This window comes from Crocodylus siamensis, chromosome 3 (assembly GCF_052110815.1).
Source record: "Crocodylus siamensis isolate JL-2025a chromosome 3, ASM5211081v1, whole genome shotgun sequence".
Taxonomy (NCBI): domain Eukaryota; kingdom Metazoa; phylum Chordata; order Crocodylia; family Crocodylidae; genus Crocodylus; species Crocodylus siamensis.
Window position 1 is genome coordinate 92,191,594 of NC_143397.1, and position 20,774 is coordinate 92,212,367.

The 20,774-nt window shown below is 43.5% G+C and overlaps 1 long non-coding RNA gene across 3 annotated transcripts in view; it reads right to left on the reverse strand.

The window, feature by feature from the left end:
- LOC149868539 (uncharacterized) overlaps positions 1-20,774 on the reverse strand; it is a 126,113-nt gene that overhangs the window by 101,408 nt on the left and 3,931 nt on the right. Inside the window, exon 2 of one of the 3 annotated variants that reach the window (XR_016441004.1) lies at positions 4,882-5,003. The exons of the other annotated variants lie outside the window; for them this stretch is intronic. This is a non-coding gene — a long non-coding RNA (uncharacterized LOC149868539). The remainder of the gene's footprint in view (positions 1-4,881; positions 5,004-20,774) is intronic. 3 annotated transcript variants of the gene reach the window in all.

Sequence of the window (20,774 nt, forward strand, 5' to 3'; positions counted from 1 at the left end):
AGTAGAGGGTTAAATTAATTAGGTCTCCTTATAAGTGTTAACATTTATGTAAATAATTGTTTTTCTACTATGTCCTCCCAGAAGTTTCCTGTTGGTTCTTCATGAAATATCTCCATACTGGTTTCTGTCATGGTTGTACAAATAGAGAGGCAGATACCTATTCTACTTCTGGCTGGGCAGGATAAGAATGTCTCCCTCCCAAATTTAGGCTTTATGGAGGTGGAAGAAAGGAGACAGCAGTTAGTGGAATGGAAGACAACATAGCTCAGCCCTCTGTCCTCCGTTATTGAGCCTTCTGATTCTTGTTTCCCTCTTCCCAGCAAAGCCGCTCAAGCACTACTTATCAACAGTTCTGTGTGCAACTGGCAGTTGTCCAGCAGGGACAGCAACATGCAAAATGTTGCTTCCTTTTGGCAGGATGAGGGTGGAACGAGATTCAGGCTCCTGGTCCCTAGCCCATGACCAAGAAGGGAAAAAAGAGTTCTGATCAGCCCTGCCCAGATATCAAAACGAAAAGATACTTTTGATGGGAAACAGAGAGACTGGATGCTGACAGAAGTGACATGTTGTGCCCTGCAAGCACTCTACAGCTGTGCCCTGACAGAAGTGCATAGCTGGAAAGCACTTTAAAAGTGTTCAATAGTGCAACAAATAAACCTTTATTACATGAGGGTAATAGATGAAGGCACTCCAGAACAGACTGCCTTTATTAACTTCTGTCAGTGCCTGCCTGGGAGCAGGGCTGGGCTCATGCAACCCAGCTCTGCCCCCAATGCTGTCTTCAGGATGGGAAGGGAGAGAAGGAAGGGAAGGGAGCTTCGTTTGTGGTTTGCCTGATCTGCACTGGAGGGTGGGAGGGCAGATGGATTGGGCTGCCCCCAAGGTGAGGGGGCTTCAATCTACCCCATCCCCTACAGCACAGGCCAGGCAACCCCCTGGCCAAGCTCCCTGCCCTCCTTTCCATCTCTCCCTTCTGAAGACAGCACCGGAGCTGGGAGGGGAGATGGGGATAGGGGAGAGAGGTTGCAGACAGACAGCTGGTTCCAAGTGAAACTGAATCCCCTACCCTCCTGAACCCAACAGAGAATGTATGTTGGGTTGGGGGAGGTGTTCCTGTAACTCACAGCGCTTCCTGTAAAATACCATGCAGTACAGAGGGGAATTACACATCTGTCAGCATCCAGTGGGTAAGAAGATGGAAGCTGGAAGGGGAAAATGAGGAGGAGAAAAAAAAACAAGATGGAGAGAGGAGACAGCAGGGTTTTAGGGCATTGGTAATACCAAATTTTCTTCACACCCAGTTAACTGAAAGGCCCAAGCTGCCTTAATGGATTTGTCCATCACTCATTTTACTTTGAGCATTTCATTTGATTTTATTTTCTCTTGGAGTTCTGCTTTTCTGCTGTCAGCCAAACATGTCTCCTTCCCTTTCACACGTTCTCTAGCAGTAATTTAGTAAGCTTCTTGGATGGCCTTTCCAGTTCCTGTGCTAAAGAGGTCTGCTTCAACAAAGGTACAACCTAACCATTTAACAACCCAAGAGGGAGTGTTAATTAAATGTTAGGCCAAAGAAGTTTGTGTGTTCTGCAATCCAGCTAATGATTGTTTGTTTGTACAGGTGAAAAGAAGAGAATAAAATGAGACCTGTGTATTAGGACATGATACTAGAGAAAGGAAAATGCTGTATATATCCAGTAATGCTTTCAGACCAGAGAAATAAGTCTTGTGAGCCACATCTTGCTTCTACTGAAGCCTAAAGGAATTTTGCTATTGATTTAAATATAAGAAGCAGCAGATCTCCCATGTCTAACTAATCAATTGTTTTCTGAGTTAGTGAAAGGCATACCTTGGGGTCAGCAAAATTACAGGCTATTTGGGGAATAAAACAAATCACTCAGACTTACTGAGGAAAGATTCCATGAAGCAATTATTTTCCTAGTTCTGATTGTCCCAAAATATGAAGAGGTAAAAAATCTAAGTGAAAAACATAGTACACCAGCATGTAATAAACTTACAGTCATTTTCCCATACACACACACATTCATAAAAGACTTAGGTTGCAATTGCTATTTGCTATATCTAACTAGTGCATCCTATCCTCAGAAGAAATATCACCATACAAGTTATATCTACCACAGAAGCTGCTGCAAATACAGCTGAGGTAGAAACTAGCTGGCTCTGGATGCTAATGTCCTTCACCATTTTTGTCTCAGTCATGGCCAATGGAAACCACAGCGTGAACCTAAACATGTAGAGGGAGTCAAGAAAAAAAAAGGGATGTATACAAAAAACCCATGCATATTACATTTTCAGAAAGGAAAACTCACCACTCTTGCAATACAATGCCACAAATACCCAGGTTGGGTTGGCATCAGCAGTCCCTCAATATGAGGATGACAATCTTCCAGTAAATAAGGAAGTGGTCTGTGTGTCCATTGATGACTGAAGAAGATGATCCAAGTGCCACATTTTTGACTGCAGATACGGCAAACAGACCCAGGAAGAAGGAGTAGCTCCTCATGATTTTGGATCTCAGCTCTTTCCCTTTGTCTCTCACTTATCTGCATCCATAGTGATGGGAGTTTTTTTTAAATGATCAATGCCTTGTACTTCATGATGCCAAAGGGGACAATATGATATTTGAATCTTCCACATGTTGATATTAATATTGTATTTTTTCAAATTGGCCTTCAAGGTGTCCTTTCTTCTTTTGCCCAACACTAGTATGGTGACCATTGGTGAGTTGGGAGTATAGAACCTGTTTTGGGAGCCAGTTATCAGGCAGCTGGTTGTCCTATCCAACACAGCTGGTGCCATATAAACATGGTTTCAATGCTGGTGGTGTTTGCTTGAGCCAGAATGCTGGGTTTTGTTCTTCTGTCCTGCCAGTTGGTACGGAGGATTTTCCAAAGATATCACTGATGGTCACAATTCAAAGTTGTGGGTATTTCTGATATATTGTCCAAGCTACACACCCACAAAATAGGATAGGGATGACAACAGCCTGGTAGACAGCCTGGTTTGAGCCCTGATGTCATGATCTTCAAAGACACAATTTCAGAGACATCCAAAGGCAGCACTAGCAAATTTTATCTGGTATTGGATATTGTCATCTATATGCACTTCTTAGGAAAAATGGTTACCCAGGTTAGGGAAATACTCAACATTCTCCAAGAATTGTCTTTTAATTGTAAAAGGTTCATAGGCTTCACAGAAGGAATCGAGAGTGACATGTTGCACTTTAACAGAGTAGGCAAGCACAGAATAGTTGTCCGTATATTGACAATAAATAATGAAGGTGTTGATTACCTAGTATTTGGAACATAACCAGTTGATGTTAAAGAGATTACTGTCCATTTGGTACTAGATGATGATTTCAGATAAAAGCGTATCAGTAATGAGATGTTGAATAGCTGTGATATAGATGGAAGAGAGTTGGTTCAATCACACATGCGCATTTGTCTTCAATTCTAATAGTGAAGGATTCCATTTCCAAGCCATTGCTTAAGACAGTTGCTGTTTTGTCATTGTGGAGAAGTCTAATAATGGTAACTAAATTTGGTGGGCATCCAGTCTCATCAGGATGAGACCAGGTTAAGTACATTTGATGACTAAGTTGAGTACAGCATAGAGGTAAATAGGAGTGTGTTGCTAGCCACAAAAATATGTGGTTATAGCAGCCACATTGCCATGAGAACCCAATATATAGGAAGATACCTGGCACCACACAAATATACAAAGCTCCAAAACAAAGGCTAATGCATAATCATTAGTGCCTAGCTGTGTGTTCATGTTAGAACGGCCCTCCTTGTGAGAGCCTGTGCATACAGGATAATACTCCAAGCTGCATTATGATGGAGCAGTAGAATAGAACATTGCTCTACAATAGTTTTGAGATAGTTGTAAACAACTGGATTTTTTCCCAATATTATGCATTAATCTACTGTTTACAATTCTTTATGCATATATCTACATTAACCTCACTGGGATAAGGAGTCCTACTTCATGAGGTTTATGTTTTATTGATCATTTGTTTTGCATATTTTGTTGATCTTTTGTTTTGCATTGTACTCAGACCTATCCTTTCCGCCCCTGCCTTCAGGCACTGCCAATGTAATGTGTATTGCATTCCAATATTATTTTATATTGCATTCTAATATGAAAATGGCCTCTGACAGCTTTAATCTACATATTTTCCTCTGTGCTTTGTTGGCGGTGGTGGGACAAAATTCAGGTGGCTCTTCCTCCACATTCTGCATCTTAACTTCTACTATGGGCTTTACTAGGCCTGTGTGAAGATGCGGTCTAGCACTGCCCACATCACTCTGTGCACAGCATCTGCCTTGCACTACTTTAGTGTGGATGTAGCACACAGTTCTTCTGTAAATGAACACTGATACACTGTCTTTAATTTCTATTGCATGAAATAAAGGAACGAAGAACGTCCCTTTTCTTGAACACCCACCCCTACTTCTCAATTTAGAGCCCAATTCTCAGCTTGTATAAATCAGTAAATTCCACTGACTGTAGCAGAGTGAGGCTAGTTTAAACTAGCTGAAGATCTGGCTCAACTTATTGCTATCATAACCACTATTCGATAACTTAATAGTAATTAGAACAGAACAGAAAAATGGGATACAAATTATAGAATAAAAAATAAACTATGAACCTTAAATGGATTGAGCTGTAATCATATTGTCTGGGACAGGTTGTGTTCTAGGAGGGGATGAAACACAAAACTCAGTGAGAAGGAGAAGGAAGATAAAACTGAAGTGCTTGGTATTTCAAAAGGGAAATGAAATTGCCCATAACCCTGAAGGCCCCTTTCATGGGCTTCACTGCAATTGTCACTATGAAACAGTGAATGTTATTAATACGTACAACTCTTGGTGGAAAGCTGATATATACGAGTTCCACTTAAGCATCATACAGCTTGTCTGGCAGTATGCAGCTCTATGTTAGAAACCAAGGAGTGTGGGGGGAGTCTCCGTTCTTCTTTAATGCTGCTTGAACAATAATAAAGAAGAACAGTGTTAAAAATTAAACAACTGTTTAAATATTAAAGATGACATCTATCTTTTTAATGTAAAACCAGTGTTACAGCAGATTGAAAACTGGTTTACAATCTGTGACGTGCTGCTAGTGGCATCAGTGTCATGTCTCAGCAAGATGGCCTGTGCCAGCAGGAAGCTCAAAAATGCCAATTGTAATTAATACACACCACACTGATATGGGCCAAGTATAACCGTGTGTTTTGGATTTTTTTCCCCATACTACTGCCTATCCTCAGAATTTTTGTTGTCTGAGTTAGAATGGTGAAGTTCTTCTCTTAAAGGATGAGAGAATTGATCACACTCATCCAAAGATGGTAGGGAATAGGCATCATTTGGTGGTTAATTGTAAGCTCTTTTCAGCAGGGACTGGCTTTTATTATATGTCTAAACAGGTCTTAGCACAACAGAGCCCCAACCTGCTTGCAGCTGCAGCCCCCAGCTGCTACCTTTTAACAAAGGTTAATTAACGATAACAGCAATCAAGTGTCTCATGTAAAATTTGCTTGGTAATTTCAGTCATATTTTTAGCAGCTGTTCATATCAGACACACAAAAGTGACTGTAACTGTAAACTTCTTTGGCAAACTTGACAGAAAGACCAAAGACTGAATGAACAAGAAACAACTACCTCATCACTATAGGTGATCCAGGAAGGTCAGGATTGAAGGAGGCTGGCAGGGCAGCATGGAGAAATTGGTTATTTATTATTTATACTGTATTAGCACTAAGGAGTCCCAGTTATGTGACCAGATATTCCTTAGGCCACATCGTGTACAAATACATAGGACAAATAAGGCCTCTGCCCCAACATTTGCAAGCTACCTCTTGTGCAGCTGCACAAAAGATTTCCATGAGAACTAAGCACATACAACAGTGGCAGTAATGTTTCATGGACTCTGTAAAAATGATGTTGTGAATCCACAAAATAAAAGCCTGAATTTCAGTTGTCTTAATGCCTCTTTTCACTTGGGACATGCCCTTACATAGCCATATTCATCAGCAGATCTCAAAGGACTTCACAGAGGTGTTCCATACTTTTTATTGAATTTTATCGATGAAGAGCTCAGGCTACAGTCAGTGTTTTTGTCATGTGTTTAGCTGTGTCAGGATGTGTCCTGGCACAGCTGACCCAATTGATTGGCAAGTACAGATGTCACTTGAGGCTGTTGTCCTGCAGGAGTGGGTCTCTACCACTCCTTGGATTTCAAGAGGCCAATCTTGTGGGACAACAGCCATGGATGCCTGGCCCTGACCCCAGAAACATTAAATGCATGCCCTGGGAATTCCTGTGCAGGGGATTCTTGGGTGTGTGTTTCACACTGCAGAGCAAGGAAACCCACTTGAGTTTTCTAGGTTGAGGCCAGGCACTGGGGGCCATTTTCCTGCAGGACCAGGCCCCAGAGTCCTCTGCAAGGGAATTCCCAGGGTAAATATTTAATGTTGCCACAGCAAGGGAACCCAGGGGTGCTCTGCTTTGCACATGCATATGAGCACCCTGGAATTCCTGTGCAGGGACTTGAAGCACCTTGCCAAAAGATAAACCAGCAGGCCAGCAGCCGAGCTGAGAAAGTTTCATAGGGGTTGGAACCCTTATGCTCTATGAGATCACGTCCCTCTATATCAGGAGCGGGCAAAGTGGCAGATCTAGCCAGCAACCAGACTCCATTTCCCAGCAGCCCTGCCTGCCTTACTGCTATTGGTTTCCATGGAGATCCCTGCAGCAACAGGCTTGGAGACTGGCCATCCAGCAGCCCGGCAGGCCATGCTGCTGGGCAGGGCCTGGATCTTGCAGTGGTGACAGCATGGTCCAGAACCAGGGCAGAGCTGCAATCCACTGCCTTCCTGCCCCTCCCTGGGGCATGCGGGCAGCAGATCACAGTTCTGTCCCAGCTCCAGACCATGCTGTCCAGGCCCCAGAGCAGCTCCCTGCCCAGCTGTGCACCCTGCCAGTGCTGCTGGGGCCGGTCTCCATGGAAACCCTGGCCCCCTGCTGCCACAGCTCCACTGCCATAGTAACCAGTCACACCAACATGGGCAGAGGCTTCTGGGAAATGGAGTCTACCAAGGGCCAGATTAGGACCATGGGCTGGACTTTTCCCACCCTTACTCTATATGCTTACTTATCACACCAATTTCCTGCTAGATTATGTCCAACCTGAAGGCTTATCACCAATATACAAGCTAAGATTGGAAATCTTATTATCAAAATTCTGCTTCTGTTCTATTTCTTAAATTATCAGTAAGAAAAACCCTTATTGGCTGAGTGGAATCCAGCTTCCCAGAAGAAGGAAGGTGGTTCTGTGGTTTAAATAAGTACTCCAATATTGGAAAGACCCAAATTCAATTCCTTAGTGTGCTACAGACTTCCTGTGTAACTTTGGGCAGATCATTTAACTTCTCTGGCTCTCAGTCCCCTTCTGTAAAACAGGATAATGGCACTTTCTTACCACACAGGGGAACTGGGGAGATACATCCATAAGTACTGGGAAACACTCAGCTGTTACAAGGGTGGAAGCCATATTAGCTGGAGTCATCTGACTATTGCGGTCCCTTCCGACCCTAACATCTATAAATCTAAGAATCTATTAGTACCACAAATGATGTAACTGTGCTGTCTCTACAAGGCAAGGAGTGCAACGTGACCATGATTCCCCTTCGACTCCAACAGGAACTGAAGGTGCTCAGCATGTCTCAGAATAATGAACCTTTTCACTAGTAAAATAAGGAGAAATGGCTTCGGGGCACAGAAGGCTGATTTTTGCCATGCAGGAAAGCCCAGCTGGACATGGTAAATGCAAGAAACTACTCTTGCAAGGACCCCAGCACTCCAATGCAGCACCATAGCAGTCTGAGGACTTTCAAAATAGGACTTGGCTAAATTAACATTCTTGCTGCTACATCACTCTTCAGGTGGCATAGTCAGTTAGGTTTGCACGTGTGGTACATACTAGAAGAAAGAGTTGGTCCTCCATTAAAAATAAGTAGAGTGTTTCCCTACACTAGACTTATATGGCGGGAGGCCTTTACAGTCACTACTCTTCCCATAACAGAACTTAAAGGGAACAAGCAGGTAAGTCAGACCCAGAGCATATGCTAGTGGCTATTCGGGGGGGTCAAATTCCAATCAATAATACAGTTCAAAGCATATTTTAATAGAATTCATCTACCTTGGGTTACTTATGCACATGCTTAAGCAAATAAACTGTGTAGTGAGCACAATTATTGTTGAACTCTCTGCTACAAAACCTCTGTAATAATAATAAAAAACATTCCTCATCCTATTTTTCCTTGGTGAATTCAAGAGCAAATTAATATAAAACAGGAAAAGTGATCTAAAGGTTAGCAGAAAATGACTCCCCCTTAGAACAAGTCATACTAAATTAATAAACCAGCTTACAGAGGGAAAAACTGAAGACTGATTTCCTCTTCATATGTTATGCCATATTTGCAACAAAAAAAAATTGTCATGCTTCCAGAATAATATTTTTAGTATTATCTAGAATGGCACACGCACACAAATTATTTATGCAATGGACAGTGAATGTTACGAAGCAGGAGGAGCAGTGAAGAGCTACATGCTTACTAACATGGTGTCAGAGTGTCTGGCTTGTGTGTAAATATATACATTTAAAATGTGTTTGCGTGTATATACATTCAAACACACACAAGGATGTATAGGAGTGTTTTGGAAAGTAACAACAATTTTGAAATAAAACAATTGTGTGTGCAATAATCATTTACTAGACCACAACACTTATCTGTATAGTCATAAACAATGAGTGCATAAGACAGTGCCACTAGTGTTCCCTGCAGCTTTACAGTTTCTCACTTTGTCACAGACAGAGAAGTGACAGCCATTTTGCTGTTACTTTCTGAAACACTTTCATGTAGTCATAAATACACACATATATGCACACATATATACACATATGTGAGCCTGTATGTTTGTAGACACACACATATAAATACATATACATATATATACATATACATATACACACACACACACTCACATATTTATCACACACACACACACACATATATGCATTCAGCTTTCCTAACGTTTTACTTGCGTCAGCGAATAGGGCAGTAAAAGGTCACTTCAAGGTCTTTAAAGGGAAATATAAAACAATATAAGCTGTACAATGTAATATAAAGTACACAACTGTCTATGTTTTGTATTCCTTGTTAGGCCTCAAACTCCAAACTGTGCTGCATTACAGGCTACAGTAAGAAAAATATTTGAATAAAACACATGATTTCTGTGATTGCACAATATAGTAACAAGGTAAGGTAGCAAGTAGTATAATGGACTGTGTGGTATAATAGATGTGCTCTTTGTTTTCTTGATTTTTTTACCATGAATTGAATCAATCATATGTAGCAGTTATAACTTTCAAGAGGCAGTAGTACAGAACTGTACAGAAATGAATCCATGTGATCTTATTCCAGCCTCTAACAGTTACATCAGTCCCGACTAGACTGCTAAATAACATGTGTACGGCATATAATAAAAAATTGTTCTGCAGTCTTTTCTTTCTTTTTTTTAAGAGGTGTACCAAGCTAGTCTGAAAACAATTATAGATGACAAACTGTTGTACTAGCTGTTCTGTAGATAGATCACCGATATTTTGACAGATAGTAGATTACTTGGGGGGGGACTTAATCATATAGCCGCATATTGCTATTCATTTCTCTATGCTAACACAAATATTAAAATCTTGTACAATTATGCCAGTAATTTTTGCACTACAATATTAACCAAAATATTAGGATTGTCCTTTTGAACAGAGGATGCGATAAAGGAGACTCATGAGAAGAAAAATGTTCCTGAGCTGTAGGGTAATTGTTTATTAGTGAGTTACCTCTTTTAGCCAGTGGACACGGACAATGTTGTGCAGATAACACATCAGTGATTCAGACACAGACACAACTTTAAAAGTTTTTTCTACATACCTCAAGGTACCAGATGCTGCTCATGATTGCTACAATGCTGGGGCGGATGGAGCATCCCACAGGAGTGCAGGGGGGCCCTCTATGTGCTTGGTGATGAACCCAGAAGTGGACCAGAAGTACTTCCAGCTCTGCCAGGGAGTGCATTGGGGGCCTCCTGTGTTCCCCCTGGCTCAGTGATTGGTTGCAGGGGGACCCCAGATGCCCCTCCAGACAAAGGAGGCACCAGTCACCAAGCCAAAGGGCTGTGGGGGGCCCCCCAGCGTGCTCCCTGGTGGACCTAGAAGTGGACCGGAATTGTTTCTCATCCACCTCCTGGCCTGCTACTGAGCGTATTGGGGAGCCCCCCCGTGCTTCTTTGGGACACTCCATGTGCCTCAGCATCACAGCATTCATCAGCCCCTGCTACCTAGAGGTATGTAGAAAAAACATTTAAAGCTGTGTCTATGTCTGAACCTCTGAATCTTTCCAGATCGATTCAGAGGGTTCTGATTTGATTCAGAGAGATTAAAGGATTTCCTGATTTGATACAGATTCAAAGATTTGGCCACCGAATCTGGCTGAATCTCCACGGAATCAAATCAGGGACTGAAGCTTCACACAGGCCTACACATGTGCCCAACTGCTAAGTAACTGGCATTCCTGTGCAGTCCTGACACCGCACGGGTTCTTTCACATGCTACTGCACAGTAGCAACAAACTACTTCATAGTAGCTTGTTGCTGGGCAGAAGTGTCAGCATCATAGTTTGTGACCACCAATGCTGTGTCTATGTAGCATCTCATGTAAATGTGCCCAATGGATGTAAATCACTAGTAGCATTATGCACAGGCCCATGTTCTCAGTAACACTAAGCTTCTTGCCTGAAAAGTTTCAAGGAGCCTTAGGTTCAGACTTTTGGGGCACGTCCAGAGGAACCAGAACATTCAAAGTAGCGGCACGGGGAACACCTGCACGTGTGGTGTTCTACATACTGCATGTCCACACTTGTCTGAACATGCTCTTTAAAGTATTTAGGCATCCAGAAATGAGACAGATGCTCAGGGGGATTTTCAACACTTAGAATCATAGAATATTAAGGTGGGAAGGGTTTTCAGGAGGTCATCTAGTCCAACCCTCTGCTCAAAATAGGACCATCCACAACTAGATCATCCCGGCTAAAGCTTTGTCTAGCCAGGTTTTAAAAAGCTCCAAGGTTGGAGAAACAACAGCCTCTCTGGTTCCAGTGTTTTACTACCCTCCTAGGGCATGTGTAGATGAAATAGTTTTTAAAAACACCACTACAATTTAGGACCAATTAAACCCCCGTGTCATGCATGCCTCTCCAGTGGTGGGGAAGGAAGGGGAGGGTGAGCTGCCAGTGGGTGGAGCAGTCCCTGGGCTGCGGGGGGGGGGGGGGGGGCTGGTGCTTCCCTTTGCAGCAGTGGCACCCCCCCACCCCACGCCACGCAGCACTCACCCACAGGTGCTTGGATCAGGCGGTCCCAGGGGACACCAGGCCACTGCGCAGGTCAGGCAGGCTCCAGGGGGGAAAAAAAAGCTCAGGCTTGCTGATTTTCTTGGACAGAGCCTGCTTGCAGGGCTTCCTGCAGAGCCCCTGAACTGCATGCAGCCCAGCGCTCCGCTCTGTGGGCTGTAGGCGCAGCAAACTAAAACTCCTCAGAAGAGTTTTCTTTTGGTGCAATCTGTCTATGTTGCTCTGAATCCTAACCCTACCCCTCCAGCATATCTACCACTCCCCTCCAGCTTCGTGTTATCTGCAAACTTGATGAACTCTTCACCATCTTCCAGGTCACTGCTGAAAATATTTAACAAAACCAGCCCCAGGACTGACTCCTGGGGCACTCCACTTGATACTAGCTGCCATCCAGACATCGAGCCATTGACTACTACCATCCGAGTCCAGTGATCCAGCCAGTTTTCTACCCACCTTACAATCCAATCATCGAATTCATACTTCCTTAGCTTAGCTTGGAATATGTTGTGGGAGACTATATCAAAAGCCTTGCTTTGATATGTAAGGTATACCACATATACTGGTCTCCCTACATCCACAGCCAATCATCTCGTTATAGAAGGGAATCTGTTTGGTCAGGCATGACTTGCCCTTGGTGAATCCATGCTGACTGTTCCTAATCACCTTCTTCCCCTCCAAGTGCTTAGAAAAGGATTGCTTGATGACCCGTTCCATGATTTTTCCAGAGTGATGTGAGGCTGACTGGTCTGTAGTTTCCTGGATCCTCCTTTTTCCCTTTCTTGAATAAGCACACTATATTTGCCCTTTTTCCAATCATCCGGGACTTCTGATCGTTATGAGTTTTCAAAGACAATGGTCAGTGGCTCTGCAATCACAGCCAACTTCCTCAGCATCCTCAAGTGCATCCCATCTAGCCCCATGGACTCGTACACATTCAGCTTTTCTAAATAGTCCCTAACCTGTTCTTTTGCCACAGTTGGTTGCTCACCTCCTCCCCAAACTGTGCTGCCCAGTGCAGTAGCCTGACAGCTGACCTCACCTGTGAACACCAAGATAAAAAAGGCCTTCAGTACTTTAGCCTTTTCTTCATTCTCTCTTACTAGGTTGCCTCCCCATACTTTTCACAATCCTTCTCTTGTTACTGACATACTTGTAGAAACCCTTCTTGTTACCCTTCATGTCTTTTGCTAGCTGCAACGTGCTTTGGTCTTCCCGATTTCAGCCCTGCATGCCTGAGCAATTCCCTTATACTCCTGCCTAGTTGTTTGTCTAAATTCCCACTTCTTATAAGCTTCCTTTTTGTGATTTAGCTCACTGAAGAGTTCCTGACTAAGCCAAACTGGTCTTTTGCCATACTTGCTAGTCTTCCTGCACATCGGGATGGTTTGTTTCTGCACTCTCAGTACTTCTTTAAAGTACAGTCCACTTTCCTGGACTCCTCTCCCCTCCAGACTGGCTTCCCAGGGATCCTGGCCTAAGTGAGTCCAAATCTGCTTTTCTAAAGTCCAGGGTCCTTATTCTTCTGTTCCTTTCTTTCCTTAGGATCCTGAACTCAATCACCTTGTGGCTACTGCTGCCCAAGTTGCCATCCACTACTACGTTCCTCACCAATTGTTCCCTGTTTGTGAGCAGCAGGTCAAGAAGAGCTTGGTTCCTAGCTCACCACTCCATTACTTGAACCAGAAAGCTGTCCCCAGTACTCTCCAAAAACTTCCTGGATTGCCTGTGCAGTGCTGTATTGCCCCCCCCCCCCCCAGCAGAGGTGATTGAAGTCCCCCAAGAGAACCAGGGCTGGTAATCGGGAAACTTCTGCTAGCTGTTTGAAGAAAGTCTCATTCACCACATCCTCCTGGTCTGATGGTCTATAGCAGACACCCACCGTGACATCACCCTTATTGCTCCTCCCCTTCGGCCCTAACCCAGAGACTTTCAACAGGCCTATCTCCGGTTTCATATTGGAATCCTGAGCAATCATACGACTCTTTTACAAAAAGCGCAATTTCTCTTTCTCTTGTCCCCTGGCTGTTCCTCCTGAACAGTTTATACCAATCCATGACAGTGCTTCAGTCATACGAGCTATCACACCAAGTCTCTGTTATTCCAATTATGTCATAATTCCATGGCTCTGGAAGGACTTCCAATTCTTCCTGCTTGTTTCCAGGGCTCCAAACATTAACGTACAGGCACCTAAAGTAAGTGGCCCTGATTTCTCAGGAAGAACGAGAACACCTCCCCTGTTGCCCATTTCTGCTTACACTTCCTCCAGGCCACCCACTTCCCCACTTACCTCAGAGCTTTGGTCTCCATTCCCTGGAAAACCTAGTTTAAAGCCCTCCTCACTACATCAGCGACCCTTTCTGTGACGATGCTCTTCCTTCTCTTTGTCAGGTAGTTCCCATCTCTTCCTATCTGCCTAACTCCCATTGATTTCAAAGGAGTTATGCAGCTAGCTGCTATTGAACACTTTATATAGCATCTGGTATTTGAGAGAATCAAGCCAAAAATTCCCAGCAACATAGATTAGGCCCTGTGGCAGTGACACACCCCCACAGGGGTTCAGAGGGGCGGAGGTGGGCTCCACGGGTCCCAAAACCCCAGAACAGAACCCCTGCAGGGGAAACTTACCCCCCTTCAGTCTGGCAGCACGGGAACCCAGACCACGGCCGGAGCCACGCAAGCCGACGTTACACCGGCTGTTTAATCAGCTGTTCCCAGCATGGAGAACATCTGGACCAATCGCAGCGGCTGTACCAGCCACCGCATGGAAGTTTAAAAGCCCCGGTGGTCCCTGCAGTGAGGGGGAGCTGGAGGAAGAGGGAGGAGGCGAGCAGCACCCCAGAAGTGTTGAGGCTCCCAGAGCAAGGAGGAGCGGCACAGACAGAGCAGCACCAGCAACCAGGGAAGGGGAAATCTTTGATACCCCTGCTGGAAGGAGGCCAGGGGGAGCACTTAGTCCCCCTGTAGGAGACAGAGCAAGGGAAGCACTACAGCTCCCTGCAGCAGGCAGACCTAGGGAAGCATCTGAGCTAACCTCCAGGAGGCAGAGAAGGGGCAATGTTTGAGCCCCCTGAAGGAGGCTGGGGAAAAGGAGGCAGCTCCATGTCCCTCCTCTCCCCAAGAGAATATTTCCTCTAACTTAAAACAAAAGAATAGGAAGAAAGAGGGGAAAGGGAAAAAAGGGAAAATCAAAGAACTAGAGAGAGAAAGAAGGTGAGGAATCAAAGTCGGAAATACCCAAGTCAACTGAGCCCCACCTGGACATGGGGAGCCCCACCTAAAGCAGGCAGCAAGCAAGCCCCTTGGGGTCGAAACAACCATCACACCATCACTGATCCGGTTGGTGAGTGGACAGGGAGTAGGGGTGGTGGAGCCCCAGGGAACTTTGCAACTAATGACCATGAGTACCACTATTTTCAGGGAGCCCTTCCAAAAAGATCTCCACTGAACCCCCTGCTTGGTACCTTAACATCAAAGTCGTGGCAGGTGAGTTGAGGGGAGGGGCTATATACCCGGCAGGCTGTGCTACCCATAAGGCTCCAGAGATCACAGGCCCAATGGATTTATACTAGTCCAAATGCCAGATTAACCAGACCCAGATTTTCTTTCACAGCAACCAAGATATTAAGCCATCAATAACCATACGGGGACTGATGAGGTAATAAACCATGTTTTGTCTCTTGAGTAAAGAATCAGCATTCCTGAACAAAAATAAAAATACATCAGAAAATGCAGTTGTGTAAAAGCATGTTTGCATGCAAACATAGCTTAAGGATATTATCTTCCAGGCTCAATTACATACACCTTTAAGAAAGCCCATGATGTCTTCTACCGATGATTCCAGACATAACAATCTTGCTGATGAGTTGTACTAACAGATTTAGGGCACAGTAAGGTCTATTTGACAAAGTTTTACTAATAAAATATACAACCTCCACAGTCCCAAAAGGCTACTACCTCCTCAGAATAGGTTTAAGCCCATTTTCAAAGCAATCTAAAGGAGTTAAGGACCTAGAAACTGTTGATCCTCAGCTGTCTCTTGAAATATAGCAGCCAAGGTATTTAATACACACATGGCTGCAGGACCTTGTCTACAGCAGAGCTACCATCTGAGACCAGCACTAGTCTTAGCAAAACTTAGCGTAAAAAAGTTTTTTGGGGCGGAGGAGGGGATGGAGATGCTTTTCAGGCAGGCAATTATCCAACCTAACTGTTGAGTCTAAAAAAGAAAACGAAAACTGACAATAAACCCTAGTCAGATACATTCTTTTATCCTCAGATGCAAGTACCAAAACATTATTTTCCTAATGCCATATGGTATGTTTTGCCTTTTAAGTCATAAATTGATCAAATCAAACTCAACCTACCAATTACCAAGCCATGGGTTAAATTTGTCTTAACATACAGGTGCAGCTTTCAATTTAATTCCTTTGTGTCTTTTTAGTGATACATCTGTGTGCACAGCTCTCTCAGTCCCACCACCACTCTACCCTGTTTTGTATACTAGCATGTGCCAAACTGCTTAATCATGTGTGCACATATGTTGAAAAGTTTATGCATACCTAGCAGCCAGATCCTCCATTGCTATAAATAGATAGGGTTTCACAGATGTCACTAAAACTTATAATTCATATCAGCTGGAACCTATTTCTATTTGCATTTGTCACAACAGCTATTAGCATACACATTCCTTTCATTTCGGAATGAGATTACCACTGTTTGAGTTTATCCAGACTATTTAAAACTTTCCCCAAAAAGTCTCAGCAATAACCAGGGCCACACATTATGCCCAGTTGGAAGAGTGCATGTAATAATTTTGGTCTAATTTAGACTTTGATCTAACAGCTTTATAAATTAGAGACCAGCTCCTCAGCTGGTACAAATCATCTAGATCCATGAAAATTTGTACAACTGTATCCATTTGCAGATAACAGTGATCTAGCCTAAATTACCTAGACTTAAAGAATAGGTTCTTCCAGGCTGTTTGGCAATTCAGTTCTAAGTGACACACGTGCAATTTCTAAGAAGGACATATCTTTCTGCTTCTTGTCTACAATTTCCAGAGCCATAGATTATGTACACATATTCAAAAAATCTGGGAGAACTCTCCCAGGTTTGTTCACTGGGTAGAAAAACTTAACATAGAGCTGCATATTGAGGCCTTGAAGAGTAAAAAGTTTGCAGTACTGTCACTGTCCAGCCATAGAAATTGGGGTGGGAGGAAAGGTGGGGGGGGGCCTGTGCCCACATCTCAGCATGTTCTGTAGTCTCTCTTAGTCTGCCTAGCAACACATAGCAGCAGTGCTTAGGGCAGCCCTGATTGGATGACCCTGGCTGCCCATGGTTAGACTGTGTTCTCCTGCAGCACAATGTGGGGATTGTGAAAAGGGTGTGTTCCGCCTTTTGCTTCTCCCAGGAGAAAACAAATGCCTGTATGAAGCCACAGCATTTTCCTCAACACATTCAACAGAGCAAAATCTAAAGAGTTCCTTGAGGCTCAGCACTGTCTCAAATCAGACACCCTTAAAAAAATGCAACAGTAGTGTAAGAGTGATGTTGTAGCCATGATGATTATATGATCATCATGGCTACAACATAAAATTTGGTCCAGAAACATGGTCTATAAATTATGGGTGATATTTTTTTAATTGGAAAACTATATATTTGGGATAGAGTTAGACAAGCTTTTGAATGCTGACCTGAAGAAGAATGTCTTGCATTCAAAAGCTTGTTTAATGCTATTCCAATTATACAGTTGATCCAAAAATGATATCACCCTAAGATCCTTGCCTTTCACAAGAAATGCAACTATGTTAAATTCTGTTCTAAATTCCCCTAGCCTCTTATTCCAGTTGCTGCCCATTATCAACCTATTCACTCATGTGAAAAGATTGATAACCTATACTTGAGGTGCAGGCATGGCTGTCATTAATTCTAAGCATAGAAAGGAAAAAAAATATATAACCCCATCTGTGCCAATATAAGCCCATTTGTGGACCTGCACAACCCTAAACTTCCACAAATACTGTAGTGTGATGTGCCATTTTAGAACTTTGAGCCACTCATTCTTCTCCCATTTGCACTTGCAGGTGGAGGGTTCTATGTGATAACCAAAGAACTGAAAGTAGATACCTCAGAGGTCTGATTCTTCAAGGTCCTCAAGTTAGGTCCCCATGGATGAGCCAGCGCAACATATTCTAGACAAGAGCTGTCCAACTTCTGAGCAGTTGTGGGATATGGGCTGCCCTGCAGCTGGGCCACAGACCATAGCTCAGCCACTGTTCTGTCAAGAAGCAGAAGCTGGAAGATGGAGAGGGAGCCCAGAGGCCTCCAGCACCACTGGGGGAGGGGAGGAGTGGGCATAGTGGACAGAGGAAGTGAAAGCAGGAGCAGGCAATGGAGGGAAGTAGCAATAGACTGGGATAGTTGAGTCCAGATCTGTGGGAGGAAATACAGTGAGCTGGAAGTAAGTGGTAAAAGCCTGTAGGCTATGAGTCAACCACTCATAGGCTGCCAGTTGGACAGCCCTGTTCTACAGATTAGCATCCTTTCAATCCCAAGAGTTTAAGGCCCTCTCAGAGAAGAGTATTAACCTAGCAGGTCACCAGTCAACATTGAGAAGTCTTTATTTTCTTCCCCAAATACAATCTTGTAAACCCAGGTTTTCGTATTTTTTTAAAAAGCTTATTTTTGTATCGGGTTGAATTTCAAGCTATTTTTGTCTGATGTACTGACTGCACTGCCATTTTTTAAGTGCAGCAGCTCATTTGCATAGTAATTACAAAGTTTAACAAATAGCATTAATGGCTGAAAGAAAGAGGTACTCTCCATTTAAATTACTGACAGTATTACATTACACATTTTTAACTGCAATTTAAAAAATGAAAGCTATTCAATCCTAATGTGCCATATAGATTCCCAAAGCTCAGCAATATTTGTGTTTTAAGAAGGTGAAACCTCTTCCAGGCTCCATTGTGAAAGCTTTGCTCTTTAGTGACTTCCAAAACCCTATTCATAAATACTGATTAGGCACTATTTCACCATAGGGTGCAGCATTGCTAGCACAGCTCCCTATTCAGGGCCAAATTGGAAATGTTAGGATAGTAAATCAGGCCATGTGTCCTGGTAATACTATACATGAAAGATCATCTTTAATAACTAGATGCTAACTAGGGATTCAGCTCACTTTATTTTTAGTTTGTAAATGTCAAATACAGGGACTGATTTAGAAGGAAACTAGGTACAAAAAACACACACACAATTTGATCAGGCAGAAGGAAAGGCTGCAAGGCAAAGCATGTTTGCGATGCCACTGGTCTCCAGCAGGATCACTTTTACTTTTTAAGTAACATTTACTTTTTGAAGTAAAATGATGGTTACATGCTAGCTGTCTGGAACTGTCAGCCTTGACAGCGCGCAGGAAATTATAAAATGGCTTCAGAAGCCTGGACACCAGTGGAGTTTTCAGACTGGCCTTTGGCCCAGTCCCTTATAAAATCCTGTCAGGTGTAAAATAATTGGGATAAAATGTGCCAGTTGTGTTATCTTATTGTTTAATTGTAAAAGAATTACAGAACTGTACAGAAATTAGGGAGCTTTTTGACTGTCAGTCATTCTCTTATCCATGTCAATTATGAGTGGTAAATGTACAACTAGCTATTTCCTCCATTTTGTACTTAAACATTATAATTTCATAATAAAAAAAGAAAATACTGTGATCAGTGTATTTCTTGAAGATAATTATACTTCCAGATTGGTTACAGTCATTTGACTGTCGGCCTTATGCCTCCCAGCCCTGCCTGAGGCCTACACTTTGGCATTCTTATTATTGCTTAAGGGAAGCACCAAAGTTTTAGCTGGCAGGAACTATAATGTCATTCACAAGCCATCAGTGTTTAGTCAGTTTTCCAATACAAAATCCTCATTTTTACGTAGGTCTGTGGCTTCTGAAGTGCCCGGTAACTATTTACTCTTTCCCTCTGACCCATTTTGCCTTTCTGCCAAACATCACTTTTGAACTAACAGTGCTTCTGCAAAATGATTCCTCCTAGAAATGACACCACAATTCAGGGCGGAGAGGCCAGCATGGCTGGCCTTATCTCCTCCACCCCCCCAACCCCCATTGTCATGGCGGACTATTCCTGCTTCTTGGAGACAGAGGGGGACAGAGGGGGGGAAATGGGTGACCTGATGTGGTGGGCAGGGAGGGGGGAGGAGGAGGAATGGGGCCAGACGAGAAGCAGGGGTGGGGTTGGACACGGAGGCACAGGGGGATGGCAGGGAGTGCTGCCATGACAGCAGGGAATGGAGGGGATGGAGCGGGGTGCAGAGGTAATGCCAGCAGCAGATGAAGTGGGCGCACGGAGCCGAACATGGGGAGGATGGAGGGGGCATGGGCCAGAAACACAACGGCAGCAGTGTGGGGCATCAGGTGGCACCACTCTGTCCCCACTCCCATACCCCCATCATTCTTGACAGGCAATTGGCTAGTATTTATATATAGTGGTGCTTCATTTTGATCATGAAAAAGTGTGAATTTTAGGTTACTTTTGTTAATCTGAAAGTTGGGGATATTTTTTTAAATCACAGAAAACCAGGATCCCTGCTGATAAGTGGCAAGAAAATATTAACAAGATGTTCCATGTTCTCCTTTTGGCTCCAGTTCTTTGGTTGTCCAAGAACTGTATTGACAGAGATTCTGGGCTCTGGCCTATACCCATCCTCCTAGGCATAAGTATGTTTTTGCATTTCCATTTCCTGATCTGAATGCTAGTCAAACTTATGTTTAGCTTTCCAATAAAGTGATTCTCTTGAAAAGAAACAAACATGCTCTCCCTTTATTCAAGTGCCCCATCCAAGAAGCAAGCTCCCTTTGTCCCAATTTGGGGATAAAGGGATTCGCTTAAAGGGATCCTTCAACAAGGACATGTAGAAATGGCCCCAAATGCTAGGTAGCTAAAATCTTTCATTTTCCTGGGGCATCTGGTTCCCTTGTTACTTTCTCCTTTACCTGCAAAGGACAGTAGGATGCCTTCCACACTCTTGAGCTAGGGGTCTTCCAATCAGTACAGGACCCACACAGTCATAGAGTTGCACACAAATTAGAATGACTTCAGTAAAGGTGATGTTGAAGTCTTATGTCTCCCTTAGCTTATAGCAATGCTAACCCAACATTAATGAAACAAAAACAATGTAAACATTAGAAATATTAAATAGAAGAGGGAAAAGATGGATCCAAAAGCAATAAAGTGGTACTGCTACTGCTGCAACTGCTGTTAATAAGGGAGGGAACATA